Below are 13,793 nucleotides of genomic sequence, written 5' to 3'. Positions count from 1 at the left end.
GAGTCGGCATCCGCCCGGACACCGGTTCCGCAGGTGGAGCCAACGCGGGGGCTCCGACCAGCGACCCCGCCGGTTTCGCCACCAGCCGGAGGGCCACATCCAGGACCGGCGATGCAAGCAGGGTGCCCGGCACCGGGTCCAGCATAGCAGCCGCGAGGACAGCCAGCTCCGAAACAGAGCAGCTCCAGCACCATGGAGAGCTCCCGCAGCGGTTCCAGAATTGGATCCCCCCGGGGACTCTGGCACCAGCTGTGTCGCTCGCACTGGCTGCAAGGCCAGCTGCAGTTCCAGGGCCAAAGCTGAAGCCGCTTCAGCACCCATTCGGGAGCCAGAGCCAGAGTCTACAGCAGAAGCTCTAGCTTCAGCTCCAGAGCTATATCCGGCTGCAGAAGCAGGTCTGGGTCCTCTCTGGAGGTGCCTGCGGTTCTAGCACCTTCCCTAGAGCTGGAGCCACATCCAGCACCGCCTCTTGCCCCAGCTGCAGAGCTGGGGCCAGCTCCAGCTTCAGCCCTGGGGCCAGTTCCGGGAGTAGAGCCCCCGTTCGAGCCAGAGCGGGAACTACCCATACGAGTGTCTGCTCCTTCCTCAACCGCCACCGTCGTGGGGGCCGGTATGGGGCTGGGGTCAGGACGGTCCTTGCTGGGCCGGTCACCCCAGGTACCCTGGTCACTCCACTCAGAGCTCGACTGCCCGATCCCTCCTGGAGATCGTAGTCCCGGGACTCTGCACCCCCGTTTTCCCAAGCAAGGCTTTCAGTGGCCCAGGAGACCGTGGAGGCTGAAAGCGGAGGCTTGTACCTGACAAATGATATAAAATTTGACCCAGAAACTCCACTTGACGGCTTGTGTCCTGAAAAAGGAGAGATTTATGCACATGGTTGATCCCTTGAGGAAGCTGGGAGTGAAAACTCAGAAACGGCCCACGTTCCAGGGCCTGGGCGATTTGGAAATTCTGATGTGGGGACACAGGATGCAGAGGAAGAGACTTGAGTGGCCAGCACTCAGCCCCGGGGAAAGCTGGTTCGGGAAGAGCACACACCCCATGCCCGCCTCACCCCACACGCTGCACCAGAGTTTCTCTGCTGGTCCTGGTATGAGCCCTGCTGGGGGAGGGTCCGCGCCTGCGGCCGTGGATGGGGGCTGCGCTCTGTTGTCTCAGAGATGGGTGCCGGTCACACTTCTCGCTGGGGATCCGCTGGGGCCTCTGCTTCCTCACGTTGTCACCTGGGCTGCCAGTCCCCAGACCAGAAACCTGTCCGTCTGAAGGTGACCACCGCTGCCTCCCTTGGGTTTCACTTGCCCGAGTCCCTCCTCAGGACGACCCGCATCTCTGACGCCTGCTCCCATGGACTGGGACATGTCTGGTCTCCATCTTCCTGCAGACTCACTCCCATCATGTTGTTTTACCTCAGGATGGTTTACCCCCAGCTCAAGGTGCTAACACCTTCGTCACTAACTTGCTGAACACCTCCCCAAACTCACCATACACACTAAAAGGCGGTTTCACTGAAAACTCGGCGGGAACTTGCTTCGGCAGCTTCTGAGTCTGAATTTGGAGCCCACCAATTATTCTCCGTCCTTTCTCTCTCCACCAAAGAATGCCCAAGGGGCGCCTCCTCCTTCCTGGAGGACGGCCCCTGCCCCCTCGCCGGCAAATCCCAGCTCCCACGCTGAGGTCCAGCAGGGTCCAGTGTTCGCTAAGGGCTGTGAGTGATTTGCACGAGTCTGAGTTTTGATTTCCATGTCATTTGTTTCTTGCACATGTGAAGGCCTTCTGGAAGGAGGGTCAGCCCTGTGGGTCCCTGATGGGGTACAGGCTGGGTGGGTGGGGTGGGGTCCCGGGTGGGGGTGGTGATGCACCAGGGCCCTCCGTGTGTTCACTGTCATGCTACTGACACAGGGTGGCTCACTTGTGCTGCAGTAGGAAAGACGTCCTTGTCCTCACCCCTTGGCTGGCCCCCATCATCTGGGAAGGGACTTTCAACATTGACATCCTGAATGAGCAGTTCCGGCTCCGGAACACCACCACCGGACTAACGGTGTTTGCGATCAAAAAGTAAGTAGGTGACGGGGCGCCTGGGTGGCCCAGTCTTTTCAGCATCGGCCTCAGCTCAGGGCAGAATCTCACGGTCCGTGAGTTCAAGCCCGACCACATCGGGCTCTGTGCCGACAGTTCAGAGGCTGAGCCTGCTCGGGATTCGGTGTCTCTGTCTCTCTCTCTGCCCCTCCTCTGCTCATGCTCTGTCTCTCTCTGTGTCTCAAAAATAAATAAACATTTAAAAAAAAAGTAAGTAGATGGGATGATAGAGGGTGGGGACCGGGATGCAGGAGAGACCGAGGACATCAGGTCTGGCTGTGTGTTCAGCACACGGCAGGTGGGGACCCAGCCTGTCCTCCTAGGGGTTAATGTGAAGGTCCACGTGTTCAGCAGTCTTCTCGGGCTTAGTGAGTGGACACCACCTGGCTCTCTTTCCGAAGGCTGCACGTCACCCAGGAAGGCAGCTTCAGACCCACCAATGACCCCAGGTTGCTCCTCTGCTGAGTCAAGGAAGGAGCAGAGCACCCCAACATCCAGGTGGCAGGGGAGCCTTCCTCCGGCCACAGTAGCAGAAGGGAGGAGGCTGTGTGCTTCCTTGGACGGGTAGGAAGCCAGTGCCTGTGGAGCTGGGCTCCTGTGTGCTCCCTTATGGGTGACGGTCATGGAGGGGGGACAGCCAGGTCAGGCACAGCACTCGGTGCCAGACCCCAGGCTCCTGTGAGGGAGCTGACCAGTGAGGCTCTGGGACCCCAGGGACAGGTGACTTCCACTGAATGAGCTGGGCAGCCGCAGGTAAGTGGCGTGGTCTCTCTGAGCCTCTGGAAAGTGGGGTTGACGACAGGATCCTCTCTCGGGATCGCCATGAGGAAGTGAAAGCTCGTAGGTGCTGGGCCCGCGTGTGGACAGGCGGGGCTTCCTCCCTCTGCAGAGTTCACCCGAGACCTCAGAGAATGGCCCTGAGGCCTTTGCAACCTCTTTCCCGGGTCTTGGCCCCAAGTGCAGGGAGTAAGAAGGGCACAGGGTCGCCTCAGAATCCTACTCCAGTCGCTGGAGACAAGTGGCTGAAATCACCAACCAGAAGCTTCACTGCCCAGGGTCCTCGGCCAGTGCCAGTAGCTCTGACGCAGCACTGCCTGCTGCGCATGCGCTGGCTGTCCGCGTGTGTCCCGTCTGGGCTCCGAGTGCAGTCCCCAGGGGGTGGGCATGTGGTGGGCATGTCCTCAGAGGAAACCAGAGTCCCCGAGTCGAGCTGTGAACCCACGATCACATCGGCTGGGTCTGGACTGCCCCTGGTGACCTGACTGGTGGCTGGGCAGGGGTGTGTGTGTGTGAGTGTGTGTGGGTGTGTGTGTGTGTTTGTGTGTGTGTGTGTGTGTGTGTGCATGTCCCCTATTGAAACGGAGTGCCCACCTTCCCTGTGGGAGGGGTTTCTGGGCCAAGCACCGGGAAGTAGCCTTAGGGCCTGCTCAAAAAACTGTCACCGAGGGGCTCACCGCACTTGCCCGATGATGGGGGAGCTGCTGTGTGCAGGGTGGGGAGCAGTGAGCCCCCTCAAAGAGGGACCAGCCATGGGAGGCGGTTGGAGAAGACTTCCAACCTCTTGGGGTTGGGGAGATACAGACCTGGACCCGGAAACTTACATGCTCGGTTCAGTGCTGGGGCCCGAGCAAGCCCCCTCTTCCTTCAGGAGCCCTCTTTAGCCTCCCCTTGCCACATGCTGGGCCTGAGTCCTGATCTGGGGGAGATGGGGGGGTGACACCTTCTCGGAATACCCACCGTTGACTGAGGGCCCAGTAGCCTTCAAGGGAGGGCCCTGCAGGGGCAAACACAGTCCTGGGGGGCCAGGGACCGACCACTGAGCCAAGAGGTGCAGGTGGGCGGCCCTGCAGTTTCTCCGAAGTCTGCGAGGGCACGTTGACCAGAGCTGTGCCCGAAGGGTCTCGACTCCCTCACAGCAGGTGGGAACCTTCAGGGGATTTGCCAGGGGCGGGTCCTGCGGGTAGAGGGGGTCTGCCAGGGGAGCTCGGCACGAGGGTGCGCTGCTGGCTCCAGCATGCTGACTCATGGCTGCACGGGTTTCCAGCCTCCTCCGCCTCAGGCTCGCTCCCCTTTGTAAGACGGGGCGCTGATGGCCCTCGTCCCCCAGGGCAGAGGGTAGGGAGGCGCCACGGGCAGACTCGCCCAGGACAGGCCAGGACAGCGGCTGTTCCTTAAGCAGCAGCCCAGGGTCTGCCTCGTCGATAAGGCGCACAGGTCCGCGGCCCCCGGCTTTGGGCTCCTGCCGCCAGCCTCTGGCAGCGACCCTCCTCCCGCCCTGTCCCCTGTCCCTGTAGATACGTGGCCTTCCTGGAGCTGTTCCTGCAGACGGCGGAGAAGCACTTCATGGTGGGACACAAGGTCACCTACTACGTGTTCACCGACCGGCCGGGGGATGTGCCCCGCGTGCCCCTCGGGGAAGGGAGGCAGGTGGTGGTCCTGGAGGTCCGGAGCTACTCGCGCTGGCAGGATGTGTGCATGCACCGCATGGAGATGATCAGCAACTTCTTCCAGCAGGGCTTCCTCCACGAGGTGGACTATCTGGTGTGCGTGGACGTGGACATGAGGTTCCGCGACCACGTGGGCGTGGAGATCCTGTCCCCGCTCTTCGGCACCCTGCCCCCCGGCTTCTACGGGGCGGCCCGCGAGGCCTTCACCTACGAGCGCCGGCCGCAGTCCCAGGCGCACGTCCCCAGGGACAAGGGCGAGTTTTACTGCGGCTCACGTCGGCCTGTCACCAGGCCATGGTGGTCGACCGGGCCCACGGCATCGAGGCCGTGTGGCACGACGAGAGCCACCTGAACAGGTACCTGCTGGACCACAAGCCCACCAACGTGCTGTCCCCCGAGTACCTGTGGGATGAATAACTGCTGGGCTGGCCCACTGTCATGAAGAAGCTGAGGTATGTGACCGTGCCCAAGAGTCACCAGGTCATCCGGGACTGATGACGGGCTGGCCTAGTGTCCGTCAGGGGTGCCACCCTGACCCCAGCCGTCAGAGCAGATGGCCTGTCGCCGCTCCCTTTCTCTGTCTGGTCGTGGTACATGGCCGAGGCCCGGCGCCGCCCACATCGGGCACGGGCACAGTTAGGCCTGACCGGGGGTCTGCCGGGGGGCGTGGCTCCAGCAAGACCCCTTACTCTTCGGGTTCCTGGTCAGAGTTGAAAGGTCGCTTGCAGCCGCGGGCAGGATGTGAAGGTGAGGCCGGATCAGGACCCCCTTGGCTGGCGCCTGGCTTCCCGGCAGCCTGAGGCACAGCCCGCCGCCCGCTGGGGCAGGACAGCCCCCCACCCCCCGGCCTCCCTCAGTCACTGCGGTGTTGTGGGTGTTGCACTTGCCCTGTCACTGCCACTAAAATGTTTCTGGCGGATGACGGGTATTGCGGCTTGTCCCGCAAACCTGCTTTGTGCGCTTCCTCGAGGCCCCGGCCAGGGTGACTGCTGCAGTTTCTCCGCCTCGCGTCTCCCTTCTCACCTCAAGCACAGGGCGGTCCGTGTTGCCACAGCTATTTCTCCGTGACGTTGGCCAACTGTTACAATTTCTGGGTCACTTGCTGCTGTAAACTGCTCCAATTTTATGTCGGATGCTTTTCTATTTATTTTTTTATTTTTTTAAGGTTTATTTATTTTTGAGAGAGAGAGAGAGACCATGAGCTAGCGGGGAGGGGCAGAGACAGAGGGAGACACAGCATCCGAAGCAGCCTCCAGGCTCAGAGCCGTCAGCACAGAGCCCGACGCGGGGCTCGAACCCACGAACCGTGAGCCGAAGCTGGACACTCAACCGACTGAGCCCCCCAGGCGCCCCTATAACCTTGATAATGTTAACCATGTTCAGGTGTACAATTCAGTGGCAATAGGTACATTCACTGTTCTGCAACTGTCCCCTCCATCCATCTTCACGACTTTTTCGTCACCCCAAACTCTGTGTCTGCCCACTAGACGCTAACCCTCCCACACCCATTCCCCTCCCCAGGCCCGGCACCCACTGCTCCTCCCACCCCTCTGAATCTGACTGTTCTCCGTCCGTCATGAGCGGGGTCCTCCAATATCGGTCCTTTAGGGACTGGCTTGTTTCACGTAGCACAGTGGCCTCAAGGTCTGTCCCCGTGAGCCTGGACCTGACCCACTTTTCCCCCAGAGGAGTTGCTCAGCTCTGTCTTGTCTAACCTGAGCCTCCTCAGTCCCCTGTGCTCCCCTCATCTTCCTCCTCAGCCTGAAGGACCCCAGGGCCCCGTCCCTTGGGCCTCACCGATCCCACCCCTTCTGAACCGAACCGTTCAGTCCAGATGCTAGACACACACCCCTGGGGGCCTCGGGCCTCCCCTGCCCACCCGTCCATGTCAGGTATCTTCTCCTCCCGAAGGTGTCCCCATGTCAGGAGAGAAACACCAGGTCCAGACCCTTGGTGTCATCTGTGACTTCTTGCTGGCCACCAACTCTCCCAGTGGTGAGGTGGCTACCGGAGGGCACTAAATGTTCAAAACATTTCAAGGCATATGTTAGTCTCGGCTGCCTAAGGCAATGGCTGAACCGAGCAGAACGACTGGAAGAAAGGCCGAATGGTGAGAAGCTTTAGGGAATAAGGACCTAGAACCTCTGGCCCATTATTCCTGAGCCTCTAGGACGCTTGCGTGCATGGGCTGGGTGCATGTTCAGGAAAGACCTGAGAAGGGCCCCGGCTCTCCCCTCTGGTGACTGTCAGACTCTGCAATTAGGAAGGAAAGGTCAAGGCAGAGTTGTAAACAGCCTGGGTGGCGTGGAAGGTGTATCCTGATCTTTGCAGACCATCTCCTCCCCATCTGTAAAGACTGGAGGTTGTTTTCTTCTTTTGGGTGGGGGCGGTGGTTCCGGGTGTTTAAGGAAATGTCTGCCCAATGAGCACTACATTCACAGAACAGACACTTCGTTGAGCACACACGACAAGGAATACAGATTTTACACAATTAGTTCGGAAATGTCACTACAGTCGCAACTACTGCGAGCTGTGCCAGGAAACCCTGGAGGGGAAGACTGATATTTGAGTTGTACATTATACTATTCAAAATGTCAATTTTCAACAAAAAACATTTAAAACTTTTTTAATGTTTATTTGAGAGACAGAGAGACAGAGACAGAGACAGACCACAAGTAAGGAGGGGCAGAGAGAGAGGGAGACACAGAATCCAAAGCAGGCTCCAGGCTCCAGCTGTCAGCACAGAGCCCGACATGGGGCCCGAAGCCACAAACCATGAGATCATGACCTGAGCTGAAGTCAGACGCTTAACCGACTGAGCCACCCAGGTGCCTCCCCCAAAACACTTTTTACAAAAAGTTTATTTATTTATTTTGAGAGAGAGAGAGAGAATGAATGGGGGGGGGCAGAGAGAGAGGGGGACAGAGGATTCTACGTGGGCTCTGTGCTGACGGCAGAGAGCCTGATGCGGGGCCAAAACTCACAAATCATGAGATCGTGACCTGAGCTGAAGTCGGATGCTTAACCAACTGAGCCACCCGGGCACCGCAACTAAAAAACACTTTTGAGTTGTGCAAAGAAACAAGAACATGGACCCCGTAGACCGTTGAAAACAAAGCAATTGACAGAAAACATTCCTGAGGAAGCTCATGCATTAGACTCTCTAGACTTACTTAAAACCAACGATTTCAAATATGCACAAATACCTAAAGGAAACCACGGGAACAATATCCCCCAGGGAGAAGATAACAATGGTGAATGCATTAGGAAGTGTCCCCTCCTCTCTTTTTGAGGAATCTGGGGACAAGTCATGTGAGTTCTTTGTCAGATGGTTGGTAGAATTAACCAGCAGTGAATCCTGGCACTGAGATTTTCTTTGTTGGAAGGGTTTTGATTCCTGATTCAATCTCTTATTATAGGTCTATTCAGATTTATTATTTATTCTTGAGTTGCTTTTGGTAGTGTTTTTAGTTCTAGGAATTTCTCGTTGTTGTTTTTTTTTTTTTTTATTTTGAGCGAGCGAGAGAGAGAGAGAGAGAGAAGTGGGGCTGACTGGAACTTGTGTTTTACCTGAAGTGGGGCTCGAACTCACCTGACGTGGGACTTGAACACACGAATTGTGAGATCATGACCTGAGCCAAAGTCAGTCTTAATGAATGAGCCACCCAGGCGCCCAGAAATTTACCCGTGTTATCTAGGCTGTCTGATGTGCTGGTGGAAAACTCTTTGTGGTATCATATTATAATCCTCTTTATTTCTGTAAGGTTGGTAGTGATGTCTCCATGTTCATTCCTGATTTTAACAGTTTGAGTCTACTTCCCCCCCAACCCCGATCAGGCTAGGATGGGGCTACTATTATAAACAGCAAAGAGAAAACCAGAAAATAACCAGTATTGGTGAGGATGTGGAGAAATCAGAACCCTCATGCCCTGTCGGTGGGAAAGTAAAATCTGCCACCGCTCTGGAAAGCAGTGTGGTGTTTCCTCCAGCATTAAAAATGGAACCGGCATATGATGCAGCCATTCCACTTCTGGATACACATGCAAAGAATTGAAAGCAGGATTGTGAAAGTTATTTGCACACCCAAGTTTGCAGCAGCACAATTCCCAGCAGCCAAGAGGCAGGAGCACCCCAGTGTCCACCTCCACCAGTGAGTGATGGATGAACAAAATGTGGTAGGAACGTGCATTGGTACATCACCCAGCTTTCAGCGGGAAGGAATTGCTGCCACCTGCCATGTGGGTGACCCTGAGGACAGGATGCGAAGTGAACTAAGCAAGTCACGAAAACACAAATGTTGCATGGTTCCATTTCTATGAGATGAGGCATGTAGAGTGGTCGGCCTCACAGAAGCAGAAGGAGCAGGGTGGTTTTGGGGAGCTGGGCAGGAGAGGGTGACCGGGAGTTGGTGTCCACCGGGTATAGAGTTCCGGTTCTGCAAGATGCAAAAGATCTGGGCATCGGTTTTGCACCACTGAATACGCACCGTGATACCGTGCTTCACGGTAAATATATATTTGGTCTTCGCCCCTGTTTCTGGCACAGATTTCCCCAATTTCCCGAGTGATGAAAACCGTGACACTGCCTTTTGCTGTGTTCATGGGTGGCTTTTGGACTCTACCTGAGGGAGGAGGCTGGCTGCTGGGGGAGCCAACCCTGCGATTAGATGGCTGGAACTTTCCATCCCTTCCCCCCACCTCTGGGGAGGGAGAGGGGCCGGAGATGGCGTTCGGTCCCCAGTGACCAGTGATCCAATCAATCGTGCCCATGTAATGAAGCCTCCCCGAACGCCCATCCGACTGGTGAACACGTGGAGATAGCAGACAGTGTGACATGCTCGGTTACTGTCACGGGGCCCAAGTGTGCACGGGCACTAGCTTCGAGGGTCCCAACAGACCAGATTCGACCACTCACCGCTGACAAAAGCCAAGGGCAGAGAGACACAGGAAAGGGTGGTGACTCAAGAAAGGATCCATTTCGGTGAGGCCGGCGCTGGGAAGACGGGGGGCTGACATCTCAAGGTGCTGCAGACAGTCCTGGTGGTGGTTCTCTCTCTCTCTTTTTCTTTCTTTTTTAATTTTTTTAATGTTTATTTATTTTTGAGACAGGAGAGACAGAGTGTGAGTAGGGGAGTGGCAGAGAGAGGGAGACACAGAATCGGAAGCAGGATCCAGGCTTGGAGCTGTTAGTACAGAGCCTGATGCGGGGCTCGAACTCACAAGCTGTGAGATCATGACAGGTGCCACCCCCTTGTGAAGTTTTATTTGTTTCCTTGGATTTTACATGAGGACAATCTAGGACAACGGTCAGTGGGTACCTGAGGTGGACAGTGAAGGTCGGGTCGATCGCTGTCTTGGGGTCAATCCCGCGGGGTCTTGCTGACGTCAGGGACGTCCGTCCCTGTTGCTTGAGGGTTAGTTTGGCTGCCCTCAGGGTCTTTGGCTGGCGTTACGAGATGAGCTGGGAGGAAGGACCCGATCGGTCAGGAGCACAGATGATGGGCAGAGAGCAGGGGGGCTCCGAGCCTCCGCTGCACCTTGCCCTGTGCTCCCCATCCCTTCTGCCCGGCTGGTCCCGAGTGCTGTCCTGTGTGACACACGGGCGATCTAGGAGGTGACAGGCTTTTCTGAGTTCTCTGAGCCGCTCCAACGTTATTCGAAACCGAGGGCAAGGTTGTGGGAACCTCCTCTCTATAACTTAGAGACGTGTGCGACCTCTCTTCCCGACCGCTGAGTGACCCCTGAGTTGGCCGCACAGAGACTCCAGGGGCCAAACACAACAAAGGAAACAGACCTCACCTGGTTCAGACAAGTCACAGCCCCGAAAAGCAAACAGTAGCAGCTTCACGGAGCAGCAATGATGAGGCTCGGGGAGCGGGGGCTGCAGAACTGAACGGTGGGCGGGTCACCAACCTTCCACTGGAGCCAAGCCCCGCCCCCTGCAGGGTCGGGTCCTGGTGGCTGCCAGATGTTCCACCTGCTTCTCTGCGACTCCACGGCCAGCCGGACACAGCGACGTCACAACGTGGGTCAGAAACACAAACATCTCTGGGCATCCACCACCAACTGAACTATTGTCCATTATTGTAACTTGAGGTAGGCAGAGAGAATGGGGGCAAGGCCTTGAAGAGGGTGGTTCCTGGCCCAGACTTTGTGTTTGGGGGTAAACGCCATGCAGATGGTCCTTTGCTGGGCCTGAGGAGGGGACAGGTATGGGGACCCCAGCCGCAGGCACTGCTGTCCCGGTGATGCCACCTCAGGGCGCCCGAGTCCACCTGCCCCTTGGGGAGCACTTGCGACCCTCCGCTCTGCCTGAGGGCTCTGTCCTGCCCCAGAGGCACCACCTCTCCTGCCAGCCAGGGCCACGTGCCCCAGGGAGCACGCGTACCCCGACAGCGCTGCTGACAGAGCCAGTCTGGTTAGGACACCGTCTCCCAGAAACCCTGAGCTCCAGGCCGCCACGGTGCTCCCCTTCCTCCTGCGGGCTGCGTGGGCCCAAGTCCTCCCCTGCTCAGGGACCACCTTTGTCCAGGTTCCACACGCTGTCACTTGGGGCAGGTCGTCTGGACCTTCTGGACTCGTGTTTCCTTGCCGGGAACATGGGCAGAGGCCTCCCTCCCAGACTCGCCAGAGGGAACACGGCCAGGAACATTCAGACCGTGCCAAGGAAGATGCCACGTGGGGGACCCCGTTGGGTCGTGCAAACCGATGAGGTCACGGTGGTCGGCACACGGCAGGCACCTGAGATCCCCGGCTGAATTACGGAAGGAGGGAGGGAAGGAGGGAGGGAGTGAAACCACAGAAGCGGGGTCCACACCAGGTCAGGTCGGAGGGCGTCACAGCTCGGGCCCTGGAAGGGGGCACGGGACACGTCCTTCTGTCCCTCCAGCACTGACCTTCCTCCACGTAGGACCTGTTGACCTCCTGGATCGTCCCCACCTCCTCCGCAAACAACGCTGAGTGTTCCCAGATGGGGGACATCAGACAGGGGCCAAGGAGGGGCTTCCAGAATCCTGTGCCCTGGGGGACTTGGGACAGCCTTCCAGGTGGCCCTTTATGTCCTCCAGGCACCAGGCCACGATTCCACCTCATGTCTCAGAGAATGCGCCAACCCATCTGAAGGCCCGTTACGTCCCCATGTCACAGATGGGGACACCGGGGCTAATAGCACAGCCTGAGTCACTAGTAAGACGAGCTGGGTCAGGAAGCCCATCTCCTTGACTTTGGATTGTCCTACCCGCAGGCGTGCATCTTGGCGTCCTGGGGCTCAGGGTCCCTCCTCCTGGGGGATGCCACCACCTGCCGAGGGCCCCTACCCACTGAATCAGGGGAGCAGAGTTGACCGACCTGCCTGGGGCCCCACATGGGGCTGGGGAAGGGCTGACCCCGGGCTCCGTGGACTCTCTCAGTACTGGGCCAGCCAGTCCCCTGCAGGACAAGGACTTCTCGCTGGGGATCGGCTGGGGCTTCAGCTTCCTCACGTTGTCACCTGGGCTGCCGGTCCCTAGACCAGAACCCTGCCCGTCTGAAGGTGACCACCGCTGCCTCCCTCGGGTGTCACTTGCCCGAGTCCCTCCCCGGGACGACCCGCACCTCTGACGCCTGCTCCCGCGGGCGTCGCCTCCCGTTGGACTGGGACAGGTCTGGCCTCCATCCCGGGGAATGCACTGGCTTTGGCGCATTATTTGGCCCAGAGGCCTGTGAACCTTTCTGGCCCTGGGTCGTGAGGGATGCTCTCCCCTCTGTGGTGTGACCATCCGGCCTTCTGCATCTCCCGGTTTCTGTGTGGGTCATGGGAGGACCAGCCGTGTCCTGTCTGGCTTCTGGCTGTGGTGTCACAGCACGCACAGGGCTCTCCACCCCGAGACCGTGCCTATTGTCACCGAAGGGGCCTCCATATTCCCACCTAATCCTTAATCCATTGTGATTTCAATATCAAATGAGAAAAAGTCTATTTCAAACGACCACAAAGTACAAAAATGAATCTGTCCCATCTGAAAAGTCGGTGCGGACCCATAGGTATCTCTGGCGAGATTCCACTTGAAGGAAACCTTCTTCAAGAGAAAGCAGACTGGGGGTTCCCAGCGGCTGGCGGGGGCACGAAAGGGGAGTGAGGGCTCTGGGTACACGGTGACCCTTGGGGATCGAGATATTCTGCAACAAAATTCTGTGGCGAGGTTCACAGCGTTGTGAGCGTACACCGTGCTCAGGAATTGCACAACGTAAAATAAATAAAACATTTTATTGAAGATGAATATAGATTATAACTAATGAACAAATAACATAACAGCTAAAAAATCGAAGAGAAAAAGGATAAGGGAGAAGAGGAAGAGACATTTTGGTGGGGGGTCGAGGTCAGGGATTGGAGAATGAATTTGAAATAAAATATAATAAACAAAAAATAAAAAAAGATAAAAAAAGCACCCTGTATAGGTCTTCAACCCCTGGATTTTTGGCCGACATCCATGTGGGATCAAGGGGAGTGCCAAGGGCGGGGAGAAGGGCGATGGCAGGAGCAGTGTTGGGAGCAAAAGCGGGAACAGTGGAACCGGCAGAAGCAGGACCCAGCTGACTCTGCTCAGGTGCCCGCTGTCCCCGCACAGGTCACAGGTCACCTGCTGGCTCCCGGGCCCCTGCAGGAGTCGCTCCAGATACCACGCCTTCCTGAAGATACGCCGAGGCCCCTGATGCCTTTGGGCCGGGCTCTGGAGCCGACCCGGCTTTTGCTCCTGCACCGGACTCTTGAGAAGAAAACAGAGTGATGGTTGCAGCGGCTCCAAGGCCTCAGGGTGAGAGGAGGGAAGGTCCCCCACCCCACCCAGCGCCGGCCTCTCCAGGGGCCTTTGCAGAGACACAACTCACCCCAGAGCCTCCCCGAGAAGCTGGGGCCAGGCACCCACACGAGGACCTTTGCACCCTGCAGTCCGCAGCCCGGGGCTCTCAGTCTGCTCCTGGCCCCACACCAACCCCAGGGGCTCCTCCCAGGGTGGCCCAGCACCACCCGGGCCCCGTGCACCCCCATCGCCCACCCCCAGCCTTCTCACCCTTGGGCTCTGACTCCGGGGACTCCAAATACTGGTCCCTGGACCGGTGAACAAAGACTTTACGGCGGGGCCGGGGCGCTGGAGGAGGCCTTCCCAGGCCAACTCCAGGCCCTGCTTCCGGTGACCTGCGTGCGGCCACTGTCTCCACGGGTCCAGGGTGGCCCTCCTGGGCGACAGGGCACACGCACAACTCTGTAGGGTGGGTGAATCCAGATTCCGCCAATCGT

General features: G+C 57.9%; 1 pseudogene; it reads left to right on the top strand.

Moving 5' to 3' along the window:
* The first annotated feature begins 1,289 nt into the window (after positions 1-1,289).
* Positions 1,290-5,018, top strand: LOC123381594 (annotated as a pseudogene).
* Positions 5,019-13,793: the final 8,775 nt, after the last annotated feature.

Source organism: Felis catus, chromosome D4 (assembly GCF_018350175.1).
Source record: "Felis catus isolate Fca126 chromosome D4, F.catus_Fca126_mat1.0, whole genome shotgun sequence".
NCBI classification, from domain to species: domain Eukaryota; kingdom Metazoa; phylum Chordata; class Mammalia; order Carnivora; family Felidae; genus Felis; species Felis catus.
Note: the sequence above shows the minus strand (reverse complement) of the source record. Positions and strands in the feature narration are given on the sequence as shown.